Here is a 14,606-nt window from a genome sequence, read left to right on the forward strand (position 1 = left end):
AACAACCCTCCAGAAGATCATTCTATCTTCCAGTGTGATATCATAGATGAAACTGTAGCTGAAATTCACCAAGAAGAGTTGTAAGAAAAGTACACAGAACAAAGTCCAAGTGTGGGGACTCTATTAACTGACAATAAGGATACTTCGGCATTTTCGCAAGCTCCAGACAATCCAGAGCCTGCCCATGACCAGAAGATAGAGTTGAAACCTCTCACTCCACATCTCAAATACGCTTATCTTGAAGATGGGCAGAAGTTTCCAGTTATTATTGCATAGGACCTCACTCCTGAATAGGAAGAGCAGTTACTTAGTGTGCTGAGGAAGCACAAGAAAGCAATTGGGTGGAGTTTGGCAGACATAGTAGGCATCAACCCTTAAGTATGTGAGCACAGAATATTTTTAGAGGAAGGAGCAAGACCTGTCCGCCAACCCCAAAGAAGACTGAATCCCACTATTTTGGAAGTTGTCAAAAAGGAAGTGACCAGACTATTGGAAGCAGGTATCATCTATCCCATTTCAGACAGTGAATGGGTTAGCCCAATTGTAACACCCTACCATACAGAGTCTTATGCTTAAGTCATAATTCAGAGATGGCAAGGTATTACGACCTCTAAAATAAAAATTTAGTACGTATAGTAGTATGAATGATTGATTATAACTAGGAGCCTTTGAAAAAAAAAGGGGTAAACAAAAATCGCAACTCTAAAGCGCCACTCCGATCGATAACGTAACAAGCAAGGATAAACCAACGCGAGATTATATATATACAAAGGAGTGTCAAAAACAGGAATATCAAGACTCAAGATCCGGCTGCGAAGATAACCGGTCCGAGCATAGCAATATATACATATGATAAAAATAAGGAAAACCCCAAAGGAAACCCAAAGGGACACAAATACATAAAACCTATTCTCCAAAATCTTCTATAAGAGGAGTCATCACAGTTTGTATTATTTAATGGAGATAAAAGTGTCTAAGCAAAACATATAAACCAAAACATAGCCCTGAGAACAAAGGATCTTCGCAAATTTAGAAGTCTCCAGCATGCCTCAGCGGGAAACCTCACGTCCTGCATCTGAAAACCACAAAATCCGCATGGGTGAGAACCAGAGGTCCCCAGCATGGTAACAGCTTCCACATATATAATACATAACAATGGAGGAAAGCCGAAGGCAATCCTAGAACTTCCTCCAGATAATATCAAAGCTTATAAACAAGCTAAACCATAAAGGACATCTGACTAAAGATACTTCAGTCTAACTAATACTTCCCTTTCCAATTCCTTCAAACCTCCCAACCACCAGCAGGAGTATAATGTAGCAAACACAGTTATATCAGACAAGAAATATACAATTAGGAACAAGTAAGGCATTTAGACAATTAGCAAGTAATATGCAGTCAAATAGGCAATCTCAAATAATTCATATAGCATATGATGAATGCCTGTCCCTAGTGGTTGATGATATCATCTTGTCGGTTATAGAGCCAACCCGACAAGTCCTGGTCGCTAACCATTGGACTGTCCCTCTGTCACGCATCCCCAACTCGAGTTATACTCGTTATAAACTTGATCATAATCATGATCTATATCCATCACCCTCACTGGTGAATATTTACGGGGGCGAGCTCATCCGGGTATTTCACAGTGCCCGGCCACACTTATGACATAGGGTCAACAGAGTATCAAGTCTCAACCTGGAGCATGTGGTGGCTAGCCACTGCTACTACCCAGGGAAACTCGTATCTCAGATAATGGAAGTGCAAATCACAATTATCAATAATTCAGCATAAACATGCATGAATTCTCATCCATGGATCAACATCCATATCAGCCATCTGGCTCACGGTTCAGTCCAGAACTAGCCAATATTCATATCATACACAGCCATTCCGGCTCACGGTTCAATCCAGAACCAGCCAATTCATAAACAATTACGGCCCTTCGGCCAATGGCATAACAAGCACTTCCACCACCATCCTCCGCATCTCACATAATCATGCTTGATCCTCAATGATCATTCATTTTCCCCTTACTTCACTCGCAAGTTACCACATTCACTAGCCCCTTTTTAATAGCTAGGCATGGCATAATGATTTAAGACATAAGTGGTGAGATCGGAGGCTTAGAAGTATGAAATTTGGCTTTTAAAACTCAAAAATCAACTTTGGGATGAAAACAGGTCCACGCGTACGCGCACTCCACGCGCACGCGTGGATGGCCTCAAAAACTTCATCGACGCGCAAGCGTCATGCACGCTAAAGCGTGGATTAAAAATTTTCCAATCGACGCGTACGCATCCACCACGCGTACGCGTGGGTGTTCTCGTGCCTCAGGCACAACACTGGCACAGTTCTGGCATAACTCTCTGGAAAAGGGCTGGGAATTAGGTGCAGCACAATCGGCGCGCCCGCGCACATCACGCGCACGCGTGGATGGCGCTTTCTGGAAGATCGGCGCATACATGCCAAGTGTGCCTACGTGCAAGGGATTATTCTGCTAAAAATTTTCTAAGTTAAAAGCTGCAGAATTCACAGATTTAAACCCCAATCTTCCAACGGACATAACTTTCTCATTTTAAATCGTTTTTCACCCGTTCTTCGAACGGCATGGACTTCCCGGATCCAATTTCATTTCTAAACAGATTTGATACAAAACGAAGATTCGTAGTCCAAGTTATGCCCCACCAAAGTATGCCCAAAAACCATATTTTCATACAAAACCACAATATGCCATTTTCAAAACAAGCCATTTTCAACTCTTTTCAAAATCAATCAAAACATGCCATTTTCACCCCTTTTCTTTGAAATCAATCAAAATATATCAATTTCAACATCAAGCCTCCTCAACTCACACATTGACACTTTACCACAATTTATCAAAATCATTATCTCATCCTTTTAACCCACTTCACCCAAGTGGCCCAAACTCAAACATATTGACATATCATATATTCTTCCTCATGTCAATTCTCAACAACACCAATTCCACTAAATCATCATTGTACACAATCAATATCATACTCACCATCAACATGGTTTAACCCACAATTCAACCATAACCAATCATCAAGCATATATCACAATATGCATATTTCTCATACATCATACCATCAAGGCATCATTAATCATCATCACATATATGATGAACAATTCAACAACATCAACAATTCAATGCCTATCTTAGGGCTTCCAGCCTAAGTATTTCCTACCACATTACATATTAGATACGGAAAACCGAAACCATACCTTAGCCGATTTCCCAAGCTCAATCGGAGCACTTCCAAACCACTTATCCACAAGTTCTCAAGGCCTCAATACCTCCAAGAACAGATTTTTCACCACCAAACCCTTTTTCAAGCTTTTCAAAATCACCAATCAAGCTCCAATATTCACATATACACAACCTAAGCCACAATCATCATACCCATACACAACATCTCAATACCCAAACATCATAGAACAACAAAATTACACTAGGGTTGAGAATTTTACCACATCCAAGGTCCAAGGAGACAAGATTAACCTTCTCCTTCAAGAGAGTTGGGTCCTATAACATCAAAGAACCCAAAATCTCAACATTTCACCCATGAAACTCGAAAATAAGGGCTGGAATTTCGAACAGCAACACGTGACTTACCTCAAGATTGATTGTATAGGTTTTGTAGAGCTCTCCGCGGTGAACGCGTGGCCACAAACGGAGCGGCAATCGGAGCTCTAGATCAAAAGTTATGGTGGTTTGAAGATCAACCAAGGGAGAGAACTTGAGAGAGTGTTCTTCCCTCCATGGCCTCTCTTTTTCAGCGTGAATTGAGTGTTGTGAGGAGAGGGAATGCTGAAAACTAGGGTTTTGGTTTAGTTATGTTGGGCCAAGGGCCCACTTTGGGTCCGGTTGGCCCGGTTTGGCCCGTTCGGTCCAATCTTGGTTCGAATTCTATAAAATTGGTACCGAAATTCTCGTCTCAATCTCCTCTATCATATTTAGCCACAAAAATCACATTTTGGACTTTATAGAATAAATTCTCATTTATGGGTTAATTAGCCGTTAATTAACCGGGTTTTAGACCAGTCCAAGTGGTGCCCAAGAAGTGTGGAATCACTACAGTGAAGAATGAGCATGGAGAGCTCATAGCATCCAGAGTACAGAACGCTTGGAGAGTCTGCATTGATTACAGGCGTCTCAACCAAGCTACTCGCAAGGATCACTACCCACTAAAGTATTATGCAATGCACCAGCTACTTTCTAGAGGTGCATAATGAGTCTTTTCTCTGATCTTATTGAGGACTGTATGGAGGTTTTTATGGATGATTTTAGCGTTTATGGTGATTATTTTAGCCTTTGCTTAGATGGATTATCTAAAGTATTAGATAGATGTGTCAGTACAAACCTTGTATTAAATTTTGAAAAATGTCACTTTATGGTAAAACAAGAGATTGTATTAGGACATGTTGTATCTAATACTGGCATTTCTGTAGACCCAGTAAAGGTGAATGTTATTTCTAGTTTACCTTACCCCTCCTCTGTGAGGGAAGTCCGTTCGTTCCTTGGCCATGTAGGTTTTTACAGGAGATTTATTAAGGACTTTAGTAAGGTAGCACTTCCCTTATCCAGATTACTGCAGAAGGATATTGAATTCGAGTTCAGTGAGGATTGCAAACAAGCGTTTGATAAGCTGAATACCAACTTGACTCAAGCTCCAATTGTGCGAGGACCGGACTGGAGCCAACCGTTTGAAATCATATGTGATGCTTCCAACCATGCAGTGGGGGCAGCGCTGGCTCAGCGTGAAGGTAAGGATCCTTTTGTTATTGCTTATGCGTCTAAGACTTTAGACGCTGCCCAGTCCAATTATACTACTACTGAAAAAGAGCTTCTTGCTATTGTTTTTGCTCTAGATAAATTCCGAGCTTATTTACTTGGTACTAGAGTAGTAGTGTATTCGGACCATGCAGCTTTAAAGTATCTGTTAGCTAAAAAGGAGTCCAAACCAAGGCTCATACGTTGGATACTACTTTTACAAGAATTTGATTTAGAAATAAAGGATAGGAGTGGTAACCAGAATCTAGTGGCAGACCACTTGAGTCACCTTGAGCACATTAAGGATGATTCTACTTCTATTGATGATAATTTCCTACTGGATAACCTGCAAGCAGTATCTGAAGTAGCCCCTTGGTACGCACCTGTAGCTAATTATCTAGTTAGCCGCACACTTCCTCCACACTTTTCTAAGCATCAAATGGACAAGTGGTGCACGAAATTGTGTATGCCAATATTAATGGACTATTTAACACAGCTTCGCACAACTAACCAGCAAGTGCACTGGGTCGTCTAAGTAATACCTTACGTGAGTAAGGGTCGAATCCCACGGAGATTGTTGGCTTGAAGCAACTAATGCCCAGCCTTCAGGAGTTTGAAGCTCGTCACAGTCATTCAATCCCAGAATCCTACTCGGAATACCATAGACAAGGTTAGACTTTTCGGATTCTTATGAATGCTGCCATCACTCCGGCTTATACCACGAAGATTCTGATTAAGGAATCTAAGAGATACTCATTCAATCTGATGTAGAACGGAGGTGGTTGTCAGGCACACGTTCATGGATTGAGGAAGGTGATGAGTGTCACAGATCATCACCTTCTTCATAGTTAAGCGCGAATAAACATCTTAGATAAGAACAAGCGTGTTTGAATGGAAAACAGAAGTAATTGCATTAATTCATCAAGACACTGCAGAGCTCCTCACCCCCAACAATGGAGTTTAGAGACTCATGCCGTCAAAGAGTATATAATTCAGATCTGAAAATGTCATGAGGTACAAAATAAGTCTCTAAAAGTTGTTTAAATACTAAACTAGTAACCTAGGTTTACAGAAAATGAGTAAACTAAGATAATTGGTGCAGAAATTCACTTCTGGGGCCCACTTGGTGTATGCGGGGATGAGACTTAAGCTTCTCACGTGCCTGGGCTGTTTCTGGAGTTGAACGTTAGGTTGTAACATGTTTTTGGCGTTGAACTCCAACTTGTAACCTGTTTCTGGCGCTGGACGCCAGACTGCAACATGGAACTGGCGTTGAACGCCAGTTTACGTCATCTATTTTCACGCAAAGTATGGACTATTATATATTGCTGGAAAGCCCTAGATGTCTACTTTCCAACCCAATTGAGAGCACGCCAATTGGACTCCTGTAGCTCCAAATCCATTCCGAGTGCAGGGAGGTCAGAATCCAACAGCATCAGCAGTCCTTTTTCAACCTAAATCAGATTTTTGCTTAGCTCCCTCAATTTCAGCCAGAAAATACCTGAAATCATAGAAAAACACACAAACTCATAGTAAAGTCCAAAAATATGATTTTTGCTTAAAAACTAATAAAATTCTATTAAAAACTAATTAAAAACATGCTAAAATCTATATGAAATTACCCCCAAAAAGCGTATAAAATATCCGCTCATCACAACACCAAACTTAAACTGTTGCTTGTGCCCAAGAAAATAGATAAATAAAATAGGATAAAAAGAAATTAAGAAGCAATAATATCTCAGAGTTTTAAGTGAGGCTCAGATTCTAATTTAGATGAGCAGGGGTAGTAGCTTTTTGTTTCTGAACAGTTTTGGCATCTCACTTTATCCTTTGAAATTCAGAATGATTGGCATCCATAGGAACTCATAATCCAGATAGTATTATTGATTCTCTTAGTTTAGTATGTTGATTCTTGAACACAGCTACTTTATGAGTCTTGGTCGTGGCCCTAAGCACTTTGTTTTCCAGTATTACCACCAGATACATAAATGCCACAGACACATAATTGGGTGAACCTTTTCAGATTGTGACTTAGCTTTGCTAAAGTCCCCAATTAGATGTGTCCAGAGTTCTTAAGCATACTCTTTTGCCTTGGATCACGACTTTAACCACTCAGTCTCAAGCTTTTCACTTAGACCTGCATGCCACAAGCACATGGTTAGGGACAGCTTGATTTAGCCGCTTAGGCCTGGATTTATTTCCTTGGGCCCTCCTATCCATTGATGCTCAAAGCCTTGGATCATTTTCACCCTTGCCTTTTGGTTTAAAGGGCTATTGGCTTTTTCTACCTCTTTTGCTTTTTTTTCGTAAATTACTGACTTTTCTTTTTTTTTCTTTCGCCAGCTTGTTTTTCACTGCTTTTTCTTGCTTCAAGAATCAATTTCATGATTTTTCAGATCATCAATAACATTTCTCTTGTTCATCATTCTTTCAGGAGCCAACAATTTTAACATTCATAAAATTCAATATAAAAAATTGCACTGTTCAGGCATTCATTCAAAAGACAAAAAGTATTGCCAGCACATATAAATAATTAAAATTTTCCTTATTAAGAACTCGATAAAAAAATTGCCTCTTTATTCTAAAAATCTACTATTTTATTCATGTTTGATGATGATGAGAAAAATAAATTATAGCTTAATTGGAGATAAAATCAAAATAGAGATACTAATTACTACTACTAATATATAACTTCTAAGGTAAATTCATAATAAGAACAGTTATCAAAGAGTTAAGGCAAAGATTAGGACTCAACAACCTTTATTTTGGGAAGTGGGTATTCCTCTAGTCTGTGGGGTGCTTCATCCTTCAAGAGATAATTTCTGACACTTCAGTTCCTTCAAGTCACATCCTTGCTCTTCCTGTTTCCTTAGGTGCCATGATCTTGATGAGTTTTAGCTCAGTGATCATGGCAAATCACACCAAACTTAGAGATTTGCTTGTCCTCAAGCAAAAGAAAGGAAAGGAGAGGAATAGAGGGATAGGCAATTTTGAAATTCAAAAGATATGATGAGTTTTGAAAAAGATTTAAAAAAGAGTTGGATTGGATTGGAACAAGATTTGTGTTTATGGATTAAGATACATTTTTTATTATTTTGGAAAAAAAGGTTTTAGAAATTAGGATTAAAATTTTTGGAATTAAAGGATGAGAATTTGTAACATGTTTATGCACGAAATCATGAATTGAAATGTAGAAAATTAAAAAAAATGTGAAGAAAAAAAACGAATTTACCTCCTCTCCACCATCCAGCGTTAAACGCCCAAACGCTGCATGTTTTGGGCGTTTAACGCCCATGTGCAGCTTCTCCTAGGCGTTCAACGCCCAGCTGTTGCTTCTTTCTGGCGTTGAACGCCAGGAAGTCCTTTATCACTGGGCGTTTTTCTGAACGCCCAGGACGCTGTAAATCTGGCGTTGAACGCCCAAAAGGTGCTTTTTTCTGGTGTTCAACGCCCAGAAGATGCTCCTTTCTGGCGTTTAACGCCCAGATGGCTATCCTTACTGGCGTTGAACGCCCAGTAGGTGCTTCTTTTGGGCGTTCGACGCCCAAAACATCTTTTACTGGCTTTTTCACACCAGTGAGCTTCCTTTTTTTGCTGTTTTATCCTCTGAATCCTTCTGTAACTTTTTGAACTTAAGCAGTTGCTATTTTACCTTGAAGATACTTGACATATACCTGTAAAAATCAATTAATTAACAAATAAGCTTTGTAAGTGGCTGGGTTGCCTCCCAGCAAGCGCTTCTTTATTGTCTTTAGCTGGACTATTACTGAGCTTTAGTTAAGTCTCAGTTTTGAGCATTCTTGCTCAAAATTACTTTCAAGATAATGTTTGACTCTTTGTCCATTAACAATGAACTTTTTGTTAGAATCATTATCCTGGAGCTCTACGTATCCATATGGTGACACACTTGTAATCACATATGGTCCTCTCCACCGGGATTTCAATTTTCCGAGGAATAATCTGAGCCTAGAATTAAATAGCAGAACTTTCTGCCCTGGCTCAAAGACTCTGGATGGCAATTTCTTATCATGCCATCTTTTTGCTTTCTCTTTGTAAATTTTTGCATTCTCAAAAGCATTGAGTCTAAATTCCTCTAGCTCATTTAACTGGAGCAATCGTTTTTCTCTAGCTAACTTGGCATCAAGGTTTAGGAATCTGGTTGCCCAGTAGGCCTTATGTTCCAGTTCCACTGGCAAGTGACATGCCTTTCCACTCAAACAATCCCCGGCAACGGTGCCAAAAACTTGGTGCACGAAATTGTGTATGCCAATATTAATGGACTATTTAACACAGCTTCGCACAGCTAACCAGCAAGTACACTGGGTCGTCCAAGTAATACCTTACGTGAGTAAGGGTCGAATCCCACGAAGATTGTTGGCTTGAAGCAAGCTATGGTTATTTTATTATTCTTAGTCAGGATACCAATAGGGTTCTTTAGTTTTGTTTTAAGTAAAAAGAGCATAAAATAAATAATTGTTACTTTAATAATGGAGAATATGTTGGAGTTTTGGAGATGCTTTGTCTTTCTCATTTAAGCTTTCCTCTTGTATTCCTCTTCCCACACGCAAGGCTCCTTCCATGGCAAGCTATATGTAGGGTGTCACCGTTGTCAATGGCTACTTCCCATCCTCTCAGTGAAAATGGTCCAAATGCTCTGTCACAGCACGGCTAATCAGCTGTTGGTTCTCGATCATGTCGGAATAGAATCCATTGATTCTTTTGCGTTTGTCATCACGCCCAACACTCGCGAGTTTGAAGCTCGTCACAGTCATCCAATCCCAGAATCCTACTCGGAATACCACAAACAAGGTTTAGACTTTCCGGATTCTCATGAATGCCGCCATCAATTCTAACTTATACCACGAAGATTCTGATTAAGGAATCTAAAAGATACATTCAATCTGATGTAGAACGGAGGTGGTTGTCAGGCACACGTTCATGGATTGAGGAAGATGATGAGTGTCACAGATCATCACCTTCTTCATAGTTAAGCGCGAATAAACATCTTAGATAAGAACAAGCGTGTTTGAATGGAAAACAGAAGTAATTGCATTAATTCATCGAGACGCTGCAGAGCTCCCCACCCCCAACAATGGAGTTTAGAGACTAATGCATCAAAGAGTATTTAATTCAAATCTAAAAATGTCATGAGGTACAAAATAAGTCTCTAAAAGTTGTTTAAATACTAAACTAGTAACCTAGGTTTACAGAAAATGAGTAAACTAAGATAATTGGTGCAGAAATCCACTTCTGGGGCCCACTTGGTGTGTGTTGGGGCTGAGACTTAAGCTTCTCACTTGCCTGGGCTGTTTTTGGAGTTAAACGCTAGGTTGTAACGTGTTTTTGGCGTTGAACTCCAACTTGTAACCTGTTTCTGGCGCTGGACGCCAGACTACAACATGGAACTGGCGTTGAACGCCAGTTTACATCATCTATTTTCGCGCAAAGTATGAACTATTATATATTGCTGGAAAGCCCTGGATGTCTACTTTCCAACCCAATTGAGAGCGTGCCAATTGGACTCATGTAGCTCCAAATCCATTCCGAGTGCAGGGAGGTCAGAATCCAACAGCATCAGCAATCCTTTTTCAGCCTAAATCAGATTTTTGCTCAGCTCCCTCAATTTCAGCCAGAAAATACCTGAAATCACAGAAAAACACACAAACTCATAGTAAAGTCTAGAAATATGATTTTTGCTTAAAAACTAATAAAATTCTATTAAAAACTAATTAAAAACATGCTAAAATCTATATGAAATTACCCCCAAAAAGCGTATAAAATATCCGCTCATCAACAAGCTGAAAAGCGAGTCTAAATATTATATATGGGATGACCCATATTTGTGGAGATGTAGCGCTGATCAGGTAATTAGATGTTGTGTGCCTCAATCAGAATTCCAGTCCATTTAAAGGCCTGTCACTCGTCTGAGAGTGGAGGACATTTTGGCCCTCAAAGAACAGCTAGAAAGATCTTAGACTGTGGATTCTGGTGGCCTACTCTTTTTAGAGACGCTGCTGAGTTTTGTAAATCTTGTCTTCCATGCCAAAAATTTGGTAATATATCCAGGAGGGATAAGATGCCTCAACAAATTATGCTTTTCTGTGAAATTTTTGATGTTTGGGGCATTGACTTCTTGGGTCCGTTCCCAAATTCTAATGGTCATTTTTATATATTGTTAGCTGTGGATTATGTTTCCAAATGGGTGGAAGCAATTCCTACCCGCACTGATGATGCTAACACTGTTGTTTCCTTTGTGAGAAACCATATTATTTGCCGCTTTGGATCACCACGAGCAATTGTGAGCGATCAAGGCACCCATTTTTGTAACAGGAGACAAACAGGATTGAAGAAGAAGCATGGGATAATTCATAAGGTTGCAACAGCATACCATCCTCAAACCAATGGGCAAGCCGAGGTGTCAAACAAAGAGATAAAGCATATCTTGCAGAAGATAGTCAAACCTCATAGAAAAGACTGGAGCACCAGGCTACAAGATGCACTATGGGCATACAGGACAGCATATAAAACTCCCATTGGGATGAGTCCTTTTCGCTTAGTTTATGGAAAAGCTTGTCATCTCCCAGTTGAAGTAGAGCATAGAGCCTTTTGGGCAGTCAAGGAGTGCAACATGGGATTTGAGGAAGCCGAAGCTGAAAGAAAGTTGCAACTGCAAGAACTAGAGAGCCTTCGCCTAAAAGCTTATGAGAACTCACGAATATACAAGGAGAAAATGAAGGCTGTACATGATCAGCACATCAACAAAAAGGAGTTCCAGCCTGGGGATTTAGTCCTCCTTTACAAATCTCGACTGAGGCTTATGCCAGGCAAGTTGAGATCAAGATGGGAAGGTCCATACAGAGTAGAGAAGGCCGAACCATACGGAGTTTATCACCTCAGCCACCCTTCAAGTTTTGAACTTATCAAAGTTAATGGACAACGTCTGAAGCTGTACCATGGCGAGAAGATACAAAAAAAAGGAACTTGAGATCTTCCTCTTGGAAGATCCCCACATGCCAGAAGATTGAGTTAGTGGAGCGTCCAACTTACGGACGTTAAAGCAAAGTGCTAGGTGGGAGACAACCCACCATGGTATGATCGTTCTTTTCTTTCTATCTTTAGTTTTTCCTAATCAATAACTCTTCTCTTTCTCAGTACTTTCATGCATCTGCATCTGCATACAAAAAAAAAGGGGCCGCGCGACGCGACCGCATCAGCGACGCGTCCGCGTCGACAAGAGAGGTGAGAAAAATAAAAATGAACAGAGAGTTTCGCTGGAGCATGGCTGGAGGCGTGCCAATGGCACAAATTGTCCCACGTGGCCGCGTCGCTGACGCGTCTGCGTCACATGGATTCATGGCCTCCCACGCGACCACGTGCCCTACGCGGCCGCGTGCCCTGATTTCTGACGTAAAAGGGGCGCACAACGAAATATTGCGCGAGAGTGGTGCTGGATTGGTGCTGGACGCACCATCCCTATCACGCGACCACGTCGCTGACGCATCCGCGTCATCCCTTCTAAAGCCCACTCACGCGATCGCATACCCCACGCGATCGCGTCACCCCATATTTGGCAAATATATCAATTTGAACAGAGAGTTGTGCAGGTGCGAGGCTGCCCTCGTGCCAGAAGCACAATATAGGTCACGCGACTGCGTGACCGACGCGACCGCGTCAACTGAACTAAAGCGCAATCACGCGAACGCGTGTCCCACGCGGCCGCGTCGCTTGCGCCGCACAGCTCAACCAAAATAGCCAAAATATTTCTCTTCTCCAAATCCTAATTTTTCTTTTCCCTCCTTATTTCTTCCTTCTCCCTTCTTCCTTCTATCTCCCCTTTCACTCTCTCTCTCTCTCTCTCTCACATCCATTAACAAGGTTTTATTTTCTTCTTCCCTCCTCCCTTTTTCTATTATTCTTCTTATTTTATATGTTATTTTCTTTTCTTTTCTTTTTTTTTCATTATCCGTATTTTCTTTCTTCTTCTTTCCTTTTTACATGGTGCTAGAAATTTATTTGAGTCATTATTCCTCATTATATGCTTGTGGATTGTTGCAAATTATTTTGCAATTATCTATTATTTTCTTTAAAGGGTTGCTTGCATGTTTACTTTAATACTTTCTATACCTTATTTACCATGCATGCTATGTGTTTGTGAAAAAGCCCATATGGAATTATGCACTTCTCTTTTATACTTCCTACTATTCAAAGCATGTTTTTCACAAATTTCCTTTACTATTTTATTAATTAAATTTAATTGCCAATACAAACATGTTAGTTTGTTACGAAGTGATGCTTGATCTATGCTACTCATGCCCTTACCGGCATGCCAATAATCATCTTGCATCTACTTACCCTTTTATGTACCTATCTTATTTCCTTTAATGATCTTTTCACATGTTGTCATGACCATGTGTTTATTTCATTCATCTTTACTGTGCACTGTTTATTACTCACTCCATCTCCTTCCTTGCTTTACCTCCTTCCTTGCTTTACTTCTTTGGATCTAACTTACTTTCTCTTCCCTTTTTCAGAATGGCCACCAAGAAAGGCAAAGAGAAAGCTACCCCTAAACCCACAGCAAGGAAAGGAACGAAGAGAGCATTAGTGGCAGAACCTTCTTTAACTGTAGTCAAGCCCTCAACAAAAAGAATTAAAAGGATTATCAAAGTTGATGAAAAAAAGAGAGCCTTCCCAGCCAAAGACACTGCACGATTCCCAAATTGCTACTATGAGCAGATGTTTCCTATTCTGGCAGCTCGAAATTACAACAATGAACACCTTCTTATCCTTCCGCCTCGTATCGCTGAATTTTTTGAGCCACAAATTGCACAAAGACATTGGAGATTTTTACAGAGACAGCCACGACAGGTTAATCTTTCTTGGGTTGTTGAGTTCTACTCCAACTTCCACCTGCCGACTCTGCAGTCCGTCTATTTATGCCATAAGCAAGTCCCCATTACAGAAGAAGCCATACAGCAAGCCTTAGATCTCCCACCTACTCCAGAAGGGTTGGACGCTTTTCAGAGAGCCGCAATCAAGCGCCAGGCATACACCTTTGACTGGGACGCTGTTCTCAGAGTTATCGCTCGACCTGGCAGCAAATGGATCTTCGGATACCATCATTCCCATCCTAAGAGAATCTCAGCTTCTGCACTTACCTTAGAGGTGCACGTATGGGCACAGATTATGTCCCATTACGTCTTCCCTAGTACTCACGAGTCCTCCTTCACCGCAGACATGGCCGTTCTACTATGGTGCATCCTCACAGACCAACCTCTCAATTTACCGAGACATATCCGGAATGCTATGGAACATGTGCAGATCGCGGGCAACCTACCTTTTCCCGCATTGGTCTCTGATCTCATCTCAGCAGCCGGAGTATCCTACATAGCTGGAGACACCAAAGCCATTCTTCCACGGGATGATCAGTATGTCCCTAACGGGAGATATCTCAGGCCACAACTTGCCACTACCAGCCAGTCCACAGAGGATGCTGCAGCTCCTCCACCATCTACTAGTCAACTACTGCATCAAATATTGAAGCGGTTGGACCAACATGAAAAGAAAGCAAAGCTCCGAGAGCGCCGAAACCAACACCGATTCAAACACCTCAGGGAGCTGCTTAGAGGAGATTGCAGAGACTCAGACACCCTGGACTCCACTTCTTTCACCAGCATAGGGAGCCATGACGGCCCCAACTATGGAGACACTGCCACCAGCCCACCATTGTTCCTAACAGATGGCACCGAAGACGGTGCAAAGCCTTAAGTGTGGGAAGGTCGGTCAGTACCTGACTTCCGGAGGTAATTAT

Source organism: Arachis duranensis, chromosome 6, assembly GCF_000817695.3.
Source record: "Arachis duranensis cultivar V14167 chromosome 6, aradu.V14167.gnm2.J7QH, whole genome shotgun sequence".
NCBI classification, from domain to species: Eukaryota; Viridiplantae; Streptophyta; class Magnoliopsida; order Fabales; family Fabaceae; genus Arachis; species Arachis duranensis.